The sequence below is a fragment of the Hypanus sabinus genome, chromosome 1 (genome assembly GCF_030144855.1).
Source record: "Hypanus sabinus isolate sHypSab1 chromosome 1, sHypSab1.hap1, whole genome shotgun sequence".
Lineage (NCBI taxonomy): Eukaryota > Metazoa > Chordata > Chondrichthyes > Myliobatiformes > Dasyatidae > Hypanus > Hypanus sabinus.
In genome coordinates, this window is record NC_082706.1 from 125,065,485 (window position 1) to 125,082,918 (window position 17,434).

The window sequence follows — 17,434 nt, forward strand, 5'->3', positions numbered from 1 at the left end:
ATTTATATTGAGACCATGCAACATTGTTTGACCGTTTATAGACAAATGTAACGGTTGGCCTTCAGCAGAATACAGAAATCTGCTACTAATATAAATTACAGTCATATACAGTGTAGCATTGCAGGTTGGCAGTGAATAAGGATATGAGAAGTAAGTGTGGGCAGCAGGAAAGGAATTCTGTAATAATTGCGTCCTTTACAACTGAGATGAGGAGGAATGTCTTCAGCCAGAAGGTGGTGGATCTATAAAATTTATTAACAAGTAGGGTTATGGAGACATAAATCATTTGGTGTATTTAAGGTAGAAATTGACAGGTGATTTCGATTGGTAAGAAGATTAAGGATTACAGGGAGAAGGTGGGAGAATGGGGTTGAGAAAAATAAAATCAGCCATGAATGAATGGTGGAGCAGAAGGGACCAAAGGCCTAATTCTGCTCTTATGTCTTACTTATGTAACCCTCAGGGTCGGCTGGCAGCATTAGTCTCAGGAAGACAGTCTCTGGCCCCACCAAACATGTGAAATCTGAGGTGCAAAACCTCTTGCTTGTGTGGATTCTACATGATGTGTTCCCCTGTTACAAATCAGTACCACGCAGTAACAGACCATACACCATATGCAATTGAACAATTTAGCTTTATAATTTCTAATTTGACTAGAGGGTTAGTAAAGAAGAACAAAAAGAAAAGGGCCCATTTTAATGAAACAGTCTTATGTGCACGTTGGAGCTCATTTTCTCCCGTCCAGTGATCCTCCATTGATTTCTCTTGAGTTTTGTCGACTCTCAGCCCCACTCCAAGTCCACTCCTTTCAAGCATCTTCTCTCTTCATCTTCCGCCAAACAAAAAACCTAGAACAACTCATTCTCAGGCACACAGCAAGAAAAAGCCACTCCCTTCATTAGACAGTGCACTTTCCAAAGCCCCCATTATCTCTAGTCATAACCCAAACACTGCTGCGACAGAACAACCATTACATTAGCAGTGAAACCATTCCCAGGGCATTACACTTGTTTCTGATAACTCACATTTACTTACTATATATACTTCTAACTTATAGTCTGCATAAAAAGAATTATTTGCCATCCAAACAGATTATATTTTCATAAATAAAAATTCTAATGGTATTTTGTACCTAACTGATGATGACTGATTTAATCTAACAGCTAGGTATCAGAAATTATTCAGATCCCTCCTCCACTAGTCCCAAAGACTTGAACGCAGACTGTGGTCCATATTTGAGAGAGAGCACATCATGTGTTACCTTTCAGATGGAATGCTAAAAGCAGCTGTGAGGAATAATGTATATCATCATTTAGAAGGATGTAGGTTAGTCAAGAAGATTCATCACAGATGTGTAAAGGGAAGGTTGTCTTTGTCAATGGTACCTTGAAGGCAGTACTTAGCGAAAAAATTCCTGGGGGGTCATCCAGTGAAGCTATATAGGTAGAGCCTGGAAATAAAAAAGAGATTACACTTCCACGGGATTGCATTCTAGGCTCCCCAGTAGTCAGCGGGAATTGGGGAAACAAATATGTATGGAGATCACAGGTAGCTGTAGGATTAATAGTAGGTGATTTTAACGTCCTATGAGGCTGCCATAGTGCTAATATCTTGTATGGGGTGGAATCTAAGTCAGGGAGGTTTTCTCTTGCAATAGGTAGAAGGTGCTACGAGAGAGAGGGAAACACATGACTTCCTGCAAGATGGTGATGAGACTGCACTTGGAATACTGTAAGCATTTCTGGTCACCTGACTATAGGAAGGATGTCATTAAGCAGGAAAAGGTGCAGAAAAGATTCAAAAAGATGTTAAGATGTTACTGGGACATGAGGGCTTAAGTTATTAAGCAAAACTTTACAATTCAGGGCTTTTTTCTCGTTGAACATTGGAAACTGGGGATGGGCAGTTTGACATGGTAAAGGTATTTAAGATCATTGATAAGGTGAATGCTCACTGTCTGTTTCCCGTGGCGTTAAGTCCAAACTAGACGGTTTAGTTTTCAGGTGAGAAGAAACAAGTTTAAGTGGGACTTGAGGAGAAATATGTTGCCACAGAAGGTGATAGATAATGGAACAAACTGCCAGAGGAAATGGTAGGGGTGGGTACAATTATGATGTACAAAAGACACTGAGACAGGTGCATGGATTGGATAGGTTTAGTGGGATATGGACCGGGCAAATGAGTCTAGCTCAGATGGGCAATTTGGTTGGCATGGACGAGTGGGGCTGTAGAGTCAAAGTGCTATGCGGTCTGTTTCCATTCTCTATAACTCTATGACTTTATGAATAATTCAATAAAATTTCTGAAGGAAGGTTAATGAGAGCAATGCATTTGACATCTCAAGTAAAAAAGGAAAACAGTATGGCTACCCCTTGATTTTCCTTCCCTCTTTGTTTTCCCTCATTCCTCTTGTCCTCTCAACCCTTTCCACCTAAACGACCTGCCCGATCCCTTTCTCGGGTTCACCAGCTCCTTTACTTCATTGTATTGTCTATTGCCTTTGCCTGTCAGAATCCTTCTTCAGCACTTTACCACTCCTATCTGTACACTCCATTTCCTATTTCATTCCCCCCCCATCCCCACCCATCTACCTTCCCCCCGTCACCCGGATTCACCAGCCAACTTGTGCTCCTCCCCCTATCTTTTTATCCTGCTTTCTGCACTTTTCCTTTGCCACCCTGAAATAGAATCTTGGCCCAAAACATCGACTGTTTACTTCCCTCTATAGATGCCAGCTGATCTGCTGAATTCCTTCATCATTTTGTGTGTGTTGCCAAGAGATGATACCATTCTAAAATCAAATCCGAGACCAGCCCTCAGTTACAAGATGCCTCTCGTGCCATAACAGGCTGCAAGATGAAGTCAGGCAGCATTGCCAAGCACAGCACAACCCTTCCCGATGAGTTTAATGCATTCTATATACATTTTGAACAAAAGGAAATTGAAACGTAACCACCCATTCCAGCACCTAAGAAAAACAAGCTAGTATGTCATAATAACAACCACCAGCTTTGACATCGATCATCATGGCGTGCTTCAAGAGGCTGGTCATTGCACACATTGTCTCCAACCTCCCAGACAACTTTGACCAACTGTAATTCGCCTCCCTTTGAAGCAAGTGTACAGCAGATGCTGTCTTCCTTGCCCTACACTCATCTCTAGAGTATCTGCCCTACACGCATCTCTAGAGTATTTGCCCTACACACATCTCTAGACTATTTGCCCTACACGCATATCTAAAGTATTTGCCCTACACGCATATCTAGAGTATTTGGACAATAAAGGCACATACATTAAACAACACACACAATGCTGGAGCTCAGCAGGTCAGGAAAAGAGTAAACAGTCAACGTTTTGGGTAGAGACCCTTCTTCAGGACTCCAAGTACCTATATTAGACTACTGTTTACTGAACTCAGCTCCAGTTTCAAGACTATACTACTCGCAGAAAAACTCAACTCCAAACTGCCAGACCTGGGAATCACACCTCCTTTTGCAACTGGACCCTTGACTTCCTGACCAACGGAGCAACAACTCCACCATGATTATCCTCAAATCTGGTGCCTCACAAGGCTGTGTTCTCATCTCTGTACTTTACTCCTGTACACTCACAACTGCTCAAACTCCAGCTACAAAGGATACCACCATAGTGGACTGTATTTTAAATAATGCTGAATTAGAGTACAGGAAGGAAGCAGAGAGCCTAGTGGTGTGGTGTCGTGACAACAATCTTCCCCTCAAAGTCAGCAAAACAAAAAGATGATCATTGACTTCAGGAAGGGGGCAGGTGCTCATGCTCCTGTTTACATCAATGGTGCTGAAGTCGAAAGAGCTGACAGTTTCAAGTTTCTAGGAGTGAACATCACCAAAAGTCTGTCCTGGTCCCACTATGTTGATGCCACAGCCAAGGAAGCTCACTAGCATCTCTACTTCCTCAGGAGGCCAAAGAAATTTGGCCTGTCCCTTTTGATCCCTACCATTTTTTATTGATGCACCATAGAAAACATGCTATCTGTGTGTATGACGGCTTGATATGGCAACTGGTCTGCCATATCAAGAACACAAGAAACTGCAGAGAGTTGTGGACACAGCTCAGTATATCACCAGCTTCTCTCCATGGACTCGGTCTATGCTTCTTGCTGCCTTGGTAAAGCAGACAACCCACCGACCAGGACATTCTCTCTTGCCCGTCATTCATCAGACAGAAATTACAAAAGCATGGAAGCTCATTCCATCAGACCCCATGACTCCAATGTTAAAACACCATTAAACAGTTCCCAAGTATGAAAAGATGGACTCTTGACTTTGTAATTTAACTTGTTATGATCTGTGCTGCACATTCTCTGTAACTGTAACACTTCAGTTGGCAATCTGATATTGTTTTACCTTGTACTTTCTCGAAGCACTGATGTAAGTAATTGATCCGTATGAAGAAAAGATTAGCTTTATTTGTCAAATGTATTTTGAAACGTACAGTGAAACGTATCACACCAAATCAGCGAGGATTGTGCTGTGCATCCCACAAATGTTGCCGTACTTCCAGCGCCAATGTAGTTTGCCCACAATTTACTAACTCCGAGTTGTACTGTACATCTTTAGATTGTGGAAGGAAGCCAGAGCAAACTGAAGAAACCCATACAGTCACAGGGGGAACATGCAACCTCCTTACAGACAGCAGCGCAAATCGAATCCCAGTCTTACAGTTCGCACTATAAAGCATTGCTCTAACCACTTTACTACCATGCCATCTGGTTATGTAAGACAAGCTTTTCACTGTACCTTAGTACTTGTGGCAAAAATAAACCAATTTGCTAACAAGAGGAAGAATTGGTGGGGGGAGGGGAGTAAAGGTTAGGTTGAGTCAGAGTAAAAGGAAGGACCGTCAGTGTCAGGTTCATGAGCAGTGGAGTGATAGGCTGAAGGCTATGTATTTCAAAGCAAAGAATATTATAGCTGTGGCAGATGAATTTAAAGTTTAGATTGATACGGTATATGGAACAATGATGTTGAAGCCATTACAGTGAAGACAGGATTAGCAGCTTAACTCTTCTGCATCCATGGTAATTGTGGGTGACTTTAGCTCCTCAATACTGACCTGGATTCCCATAGTGCTTGAGGCTTAGGTGAGGCAGAGTTAGTACTGTGTATCCATACAAAATGCTTGTGGAACGCACTAACATCCTGATGAAGGGTCTCAGCCCAGAACGTCGACAGTGCTTCTCCCTATAGATGCTGCCTGGCCTGCTGTGTTCCACCAGCCTTTTGTGTGTGTTGCTTCAATTTCCAGCATCTGCAGATTTCCTCGTGTTTACTGTGTACCCAGGCAGGTTCCTTGATAGAGTATGGTGGCAAGCCAACCAGTGAGGTAGCCTACATCTTGTTCCGAGAAATGAGCCTCGCCAGGTGATCAGAGATTCAGGAGGAGAGCGCTTTAGGAAGAGTGTTCATAACCCCATTGATTTTCAGATTGCTATGGATAACCTTCAGGGAAAATGCTGAATTGAGGAAAGGTTAATAATGACAGTGTTAGGCAGGAGCTGTGGAGAGTAGATTGGGAGCAATACTTAATAATAACTTATTATTATACAAGTCCATATCTGACATCTGAAACTTTTTTAAAGGGCAGCTGTTCCAGAATTCAGGACAAGCATGTTCCCATGTGGAAGACAAAGGAACAATGAGAGATGTTGCATAGTTAGGCAGAAAGAAAAATATTTAGGAAGTTGAAATTGAACAGGACCCTCGAGAGGTATAAAGGACAAACAAGAGAAAATCAGCAGATGCTGGAAAACAAAGTAATACATAAAATGCTGAAGGATCTCAGCAGGCAGCATCTATGAAAAAGAGTAAACGGTTAATGTTTAGGGCAGAGACCGCTCATCAGGACTTGTGCTGACTAGCCTGCTGAGTTCCTTCAGCATTCTGTGCGTGTTACAGAGGTACAAAGGAAGCAGGAGAGAACTTGAACAGGGACTTAGGAGGACTAAAAGTGGCCATAAAATGACTTTGGCAAGTAGGATTAAGAAGAATCCCAGGTCAGTTTACCCATACATTAAAAAAATGAGGGTAACTGGAGAGAGATTAGGAACACTCATGGACAAATTGATGCCTGGAGCCAGAAGAAGTGGGCAACATACTTAACATGGTTTTGCTTCAATAATCAGGAGGAAATATTGGAGATCTTGAAGGGCATTAAGGCAGAAGTCTTCAGAGCATGATGGGGTCTACCCTAAGTAAATGAGGGAGGATAGAGAGGAATCTGGACCCTTGACAAAAATCTTTGTATTCCCTTTAGCCAAAAAAGGGGTTCCTCTGAGGTTCCAGAGGACTGGAGAGTAGCTAATGTTGTTCCTCTGTTTATAAAGAAAAACAGAGACAGATCAGGAAATTATGGACTGGTGATCGGTGGTAGGAGATTCTTGGGCAAAGGATTTACTCACATCTGAAAAAGTATAGACTTATCAGGGATAGTTATCTTACAAACTTCATTGTGTTTTAAGGAGGTGACAAAAACACTAATGAAGGTAGGCCAGGCAGTTTCTATGAGTTCCTCCAGCATTTTGTGTGCATTGCTTGGATTTCCAGCATCTGCAGATTTTCTCTTGTTTGTAGACCATTTACTCTTTTCCATAGATACTGCCTAGCCTGCTGAGTTCCTCCAGCATTTTTTCTGTGTTGTATGAAGGTAGGGTAGTGGATGACATGAATAAGAACCTAACAACACCATTCATGGTACATTCATACAGAAAATTAAAGCACATGGCATCTATGGAGAATTGATAGTTTGGATCCAAAATTAGCTTTGTCAAAGAAGATGGTGAGTAGGGTGGAGGGGTGTTATCTTGATTGGATCATTGTGACTAGTAGTGCTCCACAAGGATCAGTGCTAGGACCTCGATATATAAATGACATGGACAAAAATGTAGGTGGGCTGATTAGTAAATTTACAGATGATACAAAAAAATTAGTGGTGTAGTGGACAGCGAGAGAGGTTGTCAAAGGAGTTAGCAGGAAAGAATGAGTTGGAAATTTTGGCTGAGAAATGGCAGTTGGCATTTAATCCAGAAAAGGGTGAGGTGTTGCAGTTTGAGAAGTCAAATACAAGAGGAAAATAAATGGCAGGACCCTTAGGAGAATTGAGGTGCCTACCAAAGCTCCCACACAAGCAGATAGGGTAGTGTGATGAAAAAGGCAAAATGTACTTGCCTTCATCACTCAGGGTGTTTAATGCAAAAGTCAACAAGTCATTTAGCTGATGTATAAAACTTTGATTAGGCCACATTTGGAGTATTGTGTGCAGTTCTGGTCTTTACATTTACAGGAAGGATATGGGGTCTTTAGAGATGAAGCAGGTCAGGTTCTACAGGAGGTTTCGTGGATTAGAAAGTATTAACAATAGGTGAGGTTGGGCAAATTTGGATGGAGCAACCTGATAAAGCATATAAAGTAATGAGAGGTATTGATAGGATAGATAATCCCAGACTTTTACCCAAGGCAGAACTGTCAAATACCTTTCAAATACTTGAGATTTCAAATATTAAATGTCAAAAACTTTATAGTTTTAAGGTGAGAGACAGAAAGTTAAAGGAGATTTATGAGGCAAGACTTTTTAAACAGAGAGTGTGAGGAGTGTGAGAAAATGTTCCAGAAAGTGAAAAAGCAGATACAATGGCAAAGTTTAAGAAATATTAATATAAAATAGGTGCAAGCAAATGAAATTAATTTAAATTGGCATCATGTTTGGCACAGATATCATGAGTTGAAGGGCCTTTTTCAGTGCTATACTGCTCCGTGTCCTATGTTAGCATAGAGGGACTTTGGTATATATTGTATGTCCAATGAGAGTGTGGAACAAGCTGCCACTGTAAGTGGTGCATGCGAGCTCGATTTCAATGTTTAAGAGAAGTTTGGATATGTGCGTGGATGGTCTGGGTGCATTTTGATGGATATAAGCAGTTTAAATGGGTCAACGTAGACTAGATGGACTGAAGGGCCTGTTCCTGTGCTGTATTTTTGTGTGACTCTCTGATTTCTTAAGCAGAGCTCACAGGTTAGATAGGTGATTAAATATCATGCCAATGTTTTCCTTTATTACCTGATGTATAAAATAGTCCTGAGAATTAATGATTTCTATACAATGGCACAAATTGACTTCAGTATTACTGTAAAAATTGGATTGAACTAGAGCAAGTACAGAAAAGTGTTCAAAGAACATTGCCAGAACTGGAAAATTTTAGCTACAAAATATACTGTATAAGTTGGGTTTTATTCTTTGGAACCGGGACACTAAGAAGAGATTTAATTGGACCATATATAAATCTATGAGATGCTTAGAGCGAGTAGGGAGGACAAATTACCCTTTGCAGAGATGTCAAAATCTGAAAACATAGATTTTATAAACCTAACCAGCAGATGTAATCTACCTCTTTTAGTTGGTCTGGCCTATGGGTAACTCCAGGCCAACCAGTGTGGTTGACTCCTGATTGGCCTAACAAGGGAGAATGGAAGTGGACTATACATGGTGGGAATTCCTGGATCCCAGTTAATAAACAAATAAAAATTGAAGAACCAAAGCTGCCAAGCTATTGCTGAATTAGGCTGAGAAGCTGATTTCCAAACTTAATGGACACAATGGGCTAAATTGTTTCCCAGAATAAAAAGATCCCATGACATTATTCTAAGGAGGGGCATATTTGTGCTGACCTCATCAACATTTGTCTCTCAACCAGCATTACTAATAGCTTTTCTGGACATTGGATTACAAAATATTGTTGTGTGCAAATGTCACTGTACAAGACAGAGAGAGTATCACTTTAAAAGTACTTAATTAGCTCTGAAAGGTTTTGGATTGCCTAGTCCATTAGACAATAGACAGTAGGTGCAGGAGTAGGCCATTCGGCCCTTCTAGCCAGCACCGCCATTCACTGTGATTATGGCTGATCATACACAATCAGGACCCCGTTCCTGCCCTCTCCCCATATCCCTTGACCCTGCTATCTATAAGAGCTCTATCTAACTCTCTCTTGAATGCATCCAGAGACTTGGCCTCCACTGCCTTCTGGGGCAGAGCATTCCACATATCCACCACCCTCAGGGTGAAAAAGTTTTTCCGCATCTCTGTTCTAAATGGCCTATCCCTTATTCTTAAACTGTGGCCTCTAGTTCTGGACTCACCCATCAGCAGGAACATGCTTCCTGCCTCCAGTGTGTCCAATCCCTTAATAATCTTATATGTTTCATTAGCAAGAAACTGGGAGAAAAAATGAACATGAAGCTGTTCCACCTTCGAAGAGTAATCTGCACTTCTTAAAGGGACAATAAGATAAGCTGTGGCTTTCAGATGCTGCATTAAATAGTCATGGAAAAGGAGGGCAGGAGTAGAAACATCCTTCCCCTTAAAGTTGCTAGAATGCAGTTCAAATGCACTATTGGAATAAGTCAGTGCTGGATCATTTCACATAATTCCAAGCTCATTTCTTATCCATTACTAGTATTCTCCTTTATTCAGAACACATATTTCACTACACCTTCTTTTGGTAGTAATACTTCTCTTAGTGCTTGTTCTCTTGTATTTCCGCATCTCTCCTTTCCTTTAAAAGCCATCACCACAATTCTACCTTGGTACAAATAGTCTGAAAGCATCTCATTGAAGTACGAATAACTTCTTTTTCTTTTATTTCTGGTGTTAGAGATTTGATAAGAACAAGAGGAGTAGGTATCTCTATAAATTTTCACTCTCATAAACATGAGGACATGGCACAAAATGAGAAAGCTGAAGGATGCGCCCTGCAGAGTTCATGGTCTTCATGGCATAAGACCCCATAATGATCAGGAAGAATAATATTCAGTGCAAGCTATGTAATCCTCTGTGTCACGCACAATTATCTCTGAGGGATTGGTGGCACCCTTTCCATTTGGGCTCTCTTAGCCACAAACAGTACATTTGTGTTATGGCATTGCATCAATATCACATGCCTCCCTTCTACACATCTGAAAATCAATCTTGCTGGCTGCAACTAAGCAGCAAGACCTTGAGAAGTGACAGGGTTTTGTGTGTAGCAATCAGGTTTCATGGGAGACCAGAAGAAGATCTAGTCCAAATTGACCAGGCTTAAGTTCAGCTTCTAATCCACTGTTATAAAACCATTACATATTAACTGTTTCCCCAGTATAAAGATGGTCTCTTGACCTCACCCTCTATCTCGTTATTATCTTGTACCTTATTGTTTACCTGCTCTTTGCTTCCTTTATTGCTGCTATATTTTATTCTGCATTCTGTTAATGTTTTACTTTGTTCTGGTTTGATACAGTGTTAATAATTTGATCTGTATGAATAGTATGCATGACAGCAGGCAATAATCTTTTCACTGTGTCTTGGTACGTGTGACAATAATAAACCAATTCTATTTCCAAGTCCATGTCCCCAACTGGGTTTCTCAAAGCTTCTGGGAGTCCCAAAAGCACCCAAGAACATTAAAATAATAATTTTAAATAAATAAAAGCATTGCTGCAAACAAATTTTAAAATATAGCTTACTCGTACCCTTTTTAGCATACAACTATAAAATTTCCATTCTAGTAAACGGAGAGTTAGATCCTCTGAGATAAGCACCCAGACTCGTTATTGTAAAGGTTGTGAAATTCCTGCAATCTCTTGCTTCATTGGGGGGCTCCACATGGAGAACAGCTTCCAGAAAGTCACCAGCAGTGATTGGTGAAAAAGGTTGTGAATTTGCATTTGCACACGAGTTGTAACTTAGAAATATACAGCACTGAAACAGGCCCTTCCATTTACCAAATCCATGCCAATTACCAAGCACCCGTTAACTAGCTTTCATTTTTATTGTTAAATAGTCACAGTTCCTCACAGGACTGCCAGCAGAACCCTTTACAATCCAGGCCATGATTTTGAGTAGCCTCCAACTATTTCTACAAATGTTTATTCCTCAAGCATCATTGACCTTTTGAACCACTCAACACTATCTTAGAGCACTTACTTTGAAAAAGAACAGAACATGAAGACAATTAATGATATATCTGAAGTAATCATTTTAAAATGCAATAATGTTGGACAGTCAAGTCAAAGTTTGCTCTGATGAAGAATTTTTCCCTCTTTCATTCCAAAGGAAGCAAAATTACTTCTATGTGGAGTGAAACAGATAAAATAAAAATAGCTAGTAATAGTTGATAACTTATTTGTTATTGTCCTGTGAAGCATAAAATGTACCCCTAAAGAAACGGAAATGAGCAGCAACAGCTGTGTAGGGACATTAATAGCTCACTATAAATTTCCTTTATTTAAACAATCAATGCATTAATAAGACAAATAATCTATAGAGATGAAAATAATTGTAATGAATTGGTTGATGTGGGAATTCTCTTCTAATGGCTTACATTAGTGGCCAAGATTTTAACATGCATTTCCTCACAGAGAAAGATGGTAAAATCTGTTGGCAAATTCCTGAATAACCAATTCAAGCACAATATCATCAGATCTCAGGTAATTGATCTACTGGGGCTGTTCAGTTGGAAATTAAGTACAATACATTCAAAATATGGAAAAGGATGAAAAATTATTTTCAGATTAGGCCCAAATCCTCCTGAGAATGTTAGCCTAATTAATCTCAGGGATTAACAAAATCCAAACAATTTTAAAATAACCATCATCTCCACTTAATGCTTATTTTGCCAGTTTCCTGCAAGGTAAGCAGGCTCCAGTGTATTAATTCACAGGACAATCTCAGTGTGCATTTGTAAACACATTGAGAGATCCACAGATCCCTGTCAGCTAATCTGGAGCCTCAATTTTACTAGTGCTCTGCTTGTTTTCCCCACAAAGACTACATCCCAAATGAGCAGCAAAAGGTAGTGGACTGTGTTTATGTAGGAAATGGAGTTTAAAAAACCTAAATAAGTCCCCACGAATTTCCGTCAACTTACTGGAGACTACAGGGTAACTATTGTTTGTTCACTTGCGATGATTATAAACTGATAGAGCTGAAGTAACCCAACTGAGAGCCCATGACGGAACCACCAGCCACTAGCTGTTATGACTCAGCTGTTCCACTTATCAGACTTCCATTTATATTTGGCCAAACCTAGAGGTCAAATGTCAACACATTCAGCCTCCCAGTTCACATCCATCCCTTCAGTTTCTCACCAGAACTGGCCGATGTACTAATCACTTGAATGAGCCAACAACCACTTAAAAAAAGCTAAGTGTAGAATAAGTATATTTTTATAATTTATTTTAAATATTTGATAAATGTCCCCATCGAAGACATTTAACAACTATTCAAATTATGACCTACTTGTCGCTCAGAGCCTCCTCTGGCTTGTGAGAATCCGCTTAGTTATAAAGACCTTGCTAATTCTTCATTTTGTTTCAAAGAAAAGGAAGCCACCAGTGACAGTGAACCCATGCTCAGGCCAAATCAAACACGATCAGGATATACACTTATCAGTAGAAATGTATCACCTTCTTCGACAACTTAAAATTCATTTGATTAAGTCAATTGAATTAGTCAGGTTATTCAGCTTATTTACTTAATCTAGATTCAATACAAGATTCAATTAATTGCAGTCACTCTGAACAACTACAGTAAAGCTCTATCAGGACTTTAGTGATAGCAGATTAGAAAACTTTCTGAACTATTCAAAGTTTCTCCTATTAATACTGCAACACACTTTTTTTAGATGTTACACAGATGTATAAGTGACATTCCAGTGAACTTGGTGAACGTGGGAAAAGGGACTCCTAGGAGCTTAAAGACAGTGCCAGAATGAAAACTCTGTGAGCCAGACCATTGGGATTTCTGAACAGTGGCAGAGCTGATTATCAGAATGTCGCTGTACTTTGATTTACAACATACAATCATACAATTATGAAGGGCTATAAAATAATATTCTCCGTGAATCCATGCCAGTCCTTATACTCTACAATTGCTTCCTCTTGTTCAATCGTTATGTACCATGTTGTATGTCGTGGGTGATCAGGGTCTTTCCATGACCATGATTGTTCTTGGCAAATTTTTCCATAGAATTGCCTTCTTCTGCACAGTGTCTTTACAAGGCAGTGGCCCCAGCCATTATTAATACTCTGCAGAGACTGTCCACCTAGCATCGGTGGTCGCATAACCAGGACTTGTGATATGCACAAGCTGCTCATATGACCATCCACCACCTGCTCCTGTGGCTTCATGTGACCGTGACTGGTGGGACGAAGCAGGTGCTGCATCTTGCCCAAGGGTGACCTGCAAGCTAGCAGAGAGAACAAGCACCTAACACCTCCTTCGGTGGAGACATATCTCCACCCTGCTTCGTCTTTATTTAATCTCATACCAGATCCGTGTATATTCTTTTTCCTTGTGTGCTCATTTCACTTTGCTTAAATGTGCCTATGTTATTCACCATTTTATAAATTCAATGTTCTATTTCATTACTTTTAGCTGAGAACATTCTCCTGAATTCCTCACTGGAATCAAACTAAATGCTGAAATAGAATGATCCCACAAGGGAGTCATTGACTGTTGAGTTTCATAGACGTATGTTACTGGCTTACCAAATTAGAAGCAACTAAATCATTGTAGCTTTAATACTTTCAAAAAAATTGGTGCTGTTGAACCTCTAACTTACAGTACACCAACAGCCATTCAGTTCGACTAATAACGTCAGTGGTTATCCTGCCACAACTAACAAATACAACACACCCTGAAGGACAACGATGTCAAGGTAAAGGAACCTGGATGTAGAGAGAGGTGGTGAATTTAGTCAAGAAGTTAAAAGATGCATATGTAAGGTTTAGGAAGCTAAAATCAAACACAGCCCCTCAGGAATATATTTTTAAAAAACAGAAAAGAACTCAAGAAGAGAATTTTAAAAAACAGGATGTGCCATGAAAACTCCTTGGCAAGTAGGATTAAAGAATGCAAAAGCATTCTATACATAGTGAATCACTGGGATTATCTGTTCCAGAGGGTAATGGAGGGGAGGCTAAATCACTAGAAAGGCAGGAATCATTGTTTAGCGTGTGGATAAATCGACATTTTATTTATTTTTATTTACTTTTTTATTTCGCAATACTGCACTTCTGCCCTTTGAGCCTGATGCACCATCAATAACTCTCGGAGACGTGAGGCGAGATATAGGCTTTTATTGGCTGGAAGAAAGAACAAGCAGCAAGTGACCACGACTCTACATCCTGGAGACTGAGGCAGGGGCAGTGCCTCCAATCACCTTTATACCAGGGTCTGTGTGAGTAGTCAGCGGGGGGGGGGGGGGGGGGGGGGGAGGTGAGCGTGGTGAGCGTGTCCAGACAGGTATGTGTAGTTCACCACAGAGCCATGCCACCTCAGAAACCGTACATCCCCAATTAACCCGAACCTACTCACAGGACAATTTACAAACTAGTACGTCTTTAGACTGTGGGAGGAAACATGAGTACCCAGGGAAAACCCATGCATCCCACGGAGAGGACATGCACAGACTCCTTACAGAACGGTGCTGGAAGTGCCGAACAGCCCAAGCTGTGATAGCTTCACACTAGCCGCTATGCTAACGTGGCAATAAGAACAAACATGGACAAGGTGTTTAGGCCAACATACATCAACCATTGCCATACGGAATGGAAGGACAGGCTTGAGGGACCTGGTGCACTATCCCTGCTCCCGTTTTCTTGTGCCCTAATGTTTCTGAATGGCAATAACCACTGTTGAAAACAATACACTGGTTTTTGGTATTACAGTTATTTTATTCTAATTTACCAGCCTTATTTGTATTTGTATTGAGGGGAAAGTCAACAAGCATCTGCGGAGGTGGCTGGAGATGCCACCCCCCCCCCCAAAGATTTTCTTCAGTGGGGCTCTACATAAATCAGGCCAGCTACAGTTCCCATTGTCATCGGTAGTGGAGGAGTTCAAGGTGGCAAAGTGTAGAGTTGTGTTAACACTGAGGGGCTCCAATGCCAAGACAACAAGTCAAACAAGAGTCATAAAAGATCGGGCCGGAAATGGAACGCCAACATGGTCATAGACCAGCTGTGAGGTCACTGCAATTGAGAAATATCATCGGTAACCCATGCCTGGGATGGCAAGGCCTCAGCTCTGCATTCTTCCAGAGATGAGGGAGTGCAAGTGCAAGGGATAGGCATGACATGATCCAGGCAGAGGTATGGAGCCACGAGGACAAAAGGCAGTTATGGAAAGCAGTGGAGTTGAGGTCACAGGGTGATGCACCATCAATAGCTCTCGGAGAATGGAAGTGAACGATAGACTTTTATTAACAGTGAAAAGGGAGCACGACATGTCGAAGACTGAAGGAGGAGCAGTGCCCCAATCGCCTTTATACAGGGGTCTGTGGGTGGAGCCACAGGAGCAGTCAGCAGAGGGGCGTGTCCAGACATGGTTTACCACACAGGGTATCTGGACAAAATAGGATCTTCCCAAGTACAAGATCACTTGGGCAGAGCTTTGGAGACTGGAGCCCTACCGCATTTCATTCCCCCTGCAGTCCATGTATGACATTCTCCCTACATCATCACAGTTGCACCCATGGGGGCTGAGAGATGACACTAACTGTAAGTTTTGTGGTCACTGGGGTTAATTGGCACACATGCTGTCAGGAACCAAAACAGCTTTAACATGAGGACAGTATAGGTGGCACCACAACAAGGTCCTGACACACTGGAATGGGAGAGGCGTAAAAAGAGACCAGCTGGCAGAGAGGCAAACTGGGCAGTCATTTCCATCAAGGAGAGGGCCAGGCCAGTCATATCAGAGAGGCCTAAATCTAATCTGCTGCAAACTGTCAAATCATGGGAGATGAGGGTCGATGTGGGGAGGAAGCTGCAGTTCATGGAGATGGTGAAAACCACACTTCAACCGGACATCATACTGTGGTACACTGAAGGCAAGAAAATCATCCTGATGGAGCTCACGGTACCATGACGGGAAGTATGCGAGAAGGATCACGGGAGGAAGGCCCTGAAGTACCAGTCCTTAATCCAGGAATGCAGGGACAAAAGGTGGCAGACGTGGATATTCCCTGTGGAGATCGGCTGTAGAGGGTCCCCAGCAAGGTCCGCCTGGAGGTTACTGTCTGTGTTGGGCCTGATGAGAAGAGCAAGAACCAAGCAGCTGGCAGGATGAGGGAGGAAGCAGAAAGAGCCTTTTGCTGGATATGGAGCACGTGAGGGGAGTTGAGCTGGAAGTCAGGAGCAGATGGGCAGGGACTTGACCACCACTGTTGACCCACCAGCTGGAGTGGTTAAGGGTTGAAACACTCTATGAAGATTGGGCACCGCCTGACAACATCTGCTCCTGGCCAAAGGCTACGGTTACCTCATCGGGTAACTGAAGAGAGTATCTTGGTGAATGACGCAATAACATTTTATACAATTCTCTAATCAGGTTTAGTGACTCCTAAAAGAACCTTTACTTGCACTCCATACACCAATACTCCTACCCTTACCAAAAGGAAATGGGTGTTTCTGGACAAGGGTAAGGATTTCTGACAATAATTATTTGCTCAGTATTGCACTGAAATATCAGCCTGAGGTATAAGCCCAAATATTCAGGTGAAACATATATTCACAAAATTCAGATTCAGAGACAAGAGTGTTAGCCATATTGTCCTATTTGAACATATGTAACAATTTTGAAAGACCAATGCATGCACATTCAGTCATGATCTCAAATGTTTAAGTTTATTTTCTTGGGAATTAAATAGTAGTTTTAATGCATAATTATTTTCACAACTTGTTCTTTTAGTCGATGTCAAGTTTTACTAACTGCAAATAGAAATACTCCGAAGAGAGATGTAACTATTGTGTAAGAGTTATACCTTTGAAGAGATAGTCCTGGGTCCTAAAATGTATCTCATTTATTACATAGTTTGTTCCGCACTAATTATCATTCCTCCTGGATAGAAAACGCTCCTTAACATGGTTTTATTTGTCTGCGAAAAGGACAATATATTTGGACCAACTTTCAGCAAACCTGAAAGGTATCTTACCTGAAATTAAATTGAGCAATTTCTCAGACATCCTTGCTGGCCACCAAAAAGTGGTTACTAATGCTCACACCAACATGCCCAGCAATGGCTGACTAATCCTCCGGTCAGTCACACCTGGAGAACATACTACTATTAGCACCATTGAGAACGGGAAATGATTTTACATACATCAATTGTCAGTAGCTATACTGCACCAGCTTATTTTTTTTTAATTATTCCTTTTTTATCAGATAACATTTCTGCTAATCGTTGCTGAATTTTTCAAGTAGATTCTGTACATAGAGTGATAATTGTGCTGTTTTAATGAGCTATTTTTGCTCTGTTTGGTGAATGTGCATTAGGTGCGACAAGACCAATCATAATGTTGCCCAATCTTCAACCCTTTGACTGGCATAACGGCACAACAACATACCCTTCCTAAAATAA

At 41.2% G+C, this 17,434-nt stretch overlaps 1 protein-coding gene and 1 long non-coding RNA gene across 4 annotated transcripts in view; one reads left to right on the forward strand and one right to left on the reverse strand.

Moving 5' to 3' along the window:
* Positions 1-17,434, reverse strand: part of LOC132378981 (uncharacterized) — a 117,368-nt gene that overhangs the window by 52,039 nt on the left and 47,895 nt on the right. The gene's annotated exons all lie outside the window — the stretch shown is intronic.
* LOC132378847 (G-protein coupled receptor 20-like) overlaps positions 1-17,434 on the forward strand; it is a 34,727-nt gene that overhangs the window by 11,883 nt on the left and 5,410 nt on the right. The window contains exon 1 of one of the 3 annotated variants that reach the window (XM_059946304.1): positions 14,174-14,245. The exons of 1 other annotated variant lie outside the window; for it this stretch is intronic. The gene's annotated coding sequence lies outside the window, so the exon portion shown is untranslated. Of the gene's footprint in view, positions 1-14,173; positions 14,252-17,434 lie in introns of those variants that run through there. One more of the 3 variants, XM_059946218.1, reaches the window with a different exon arrangement.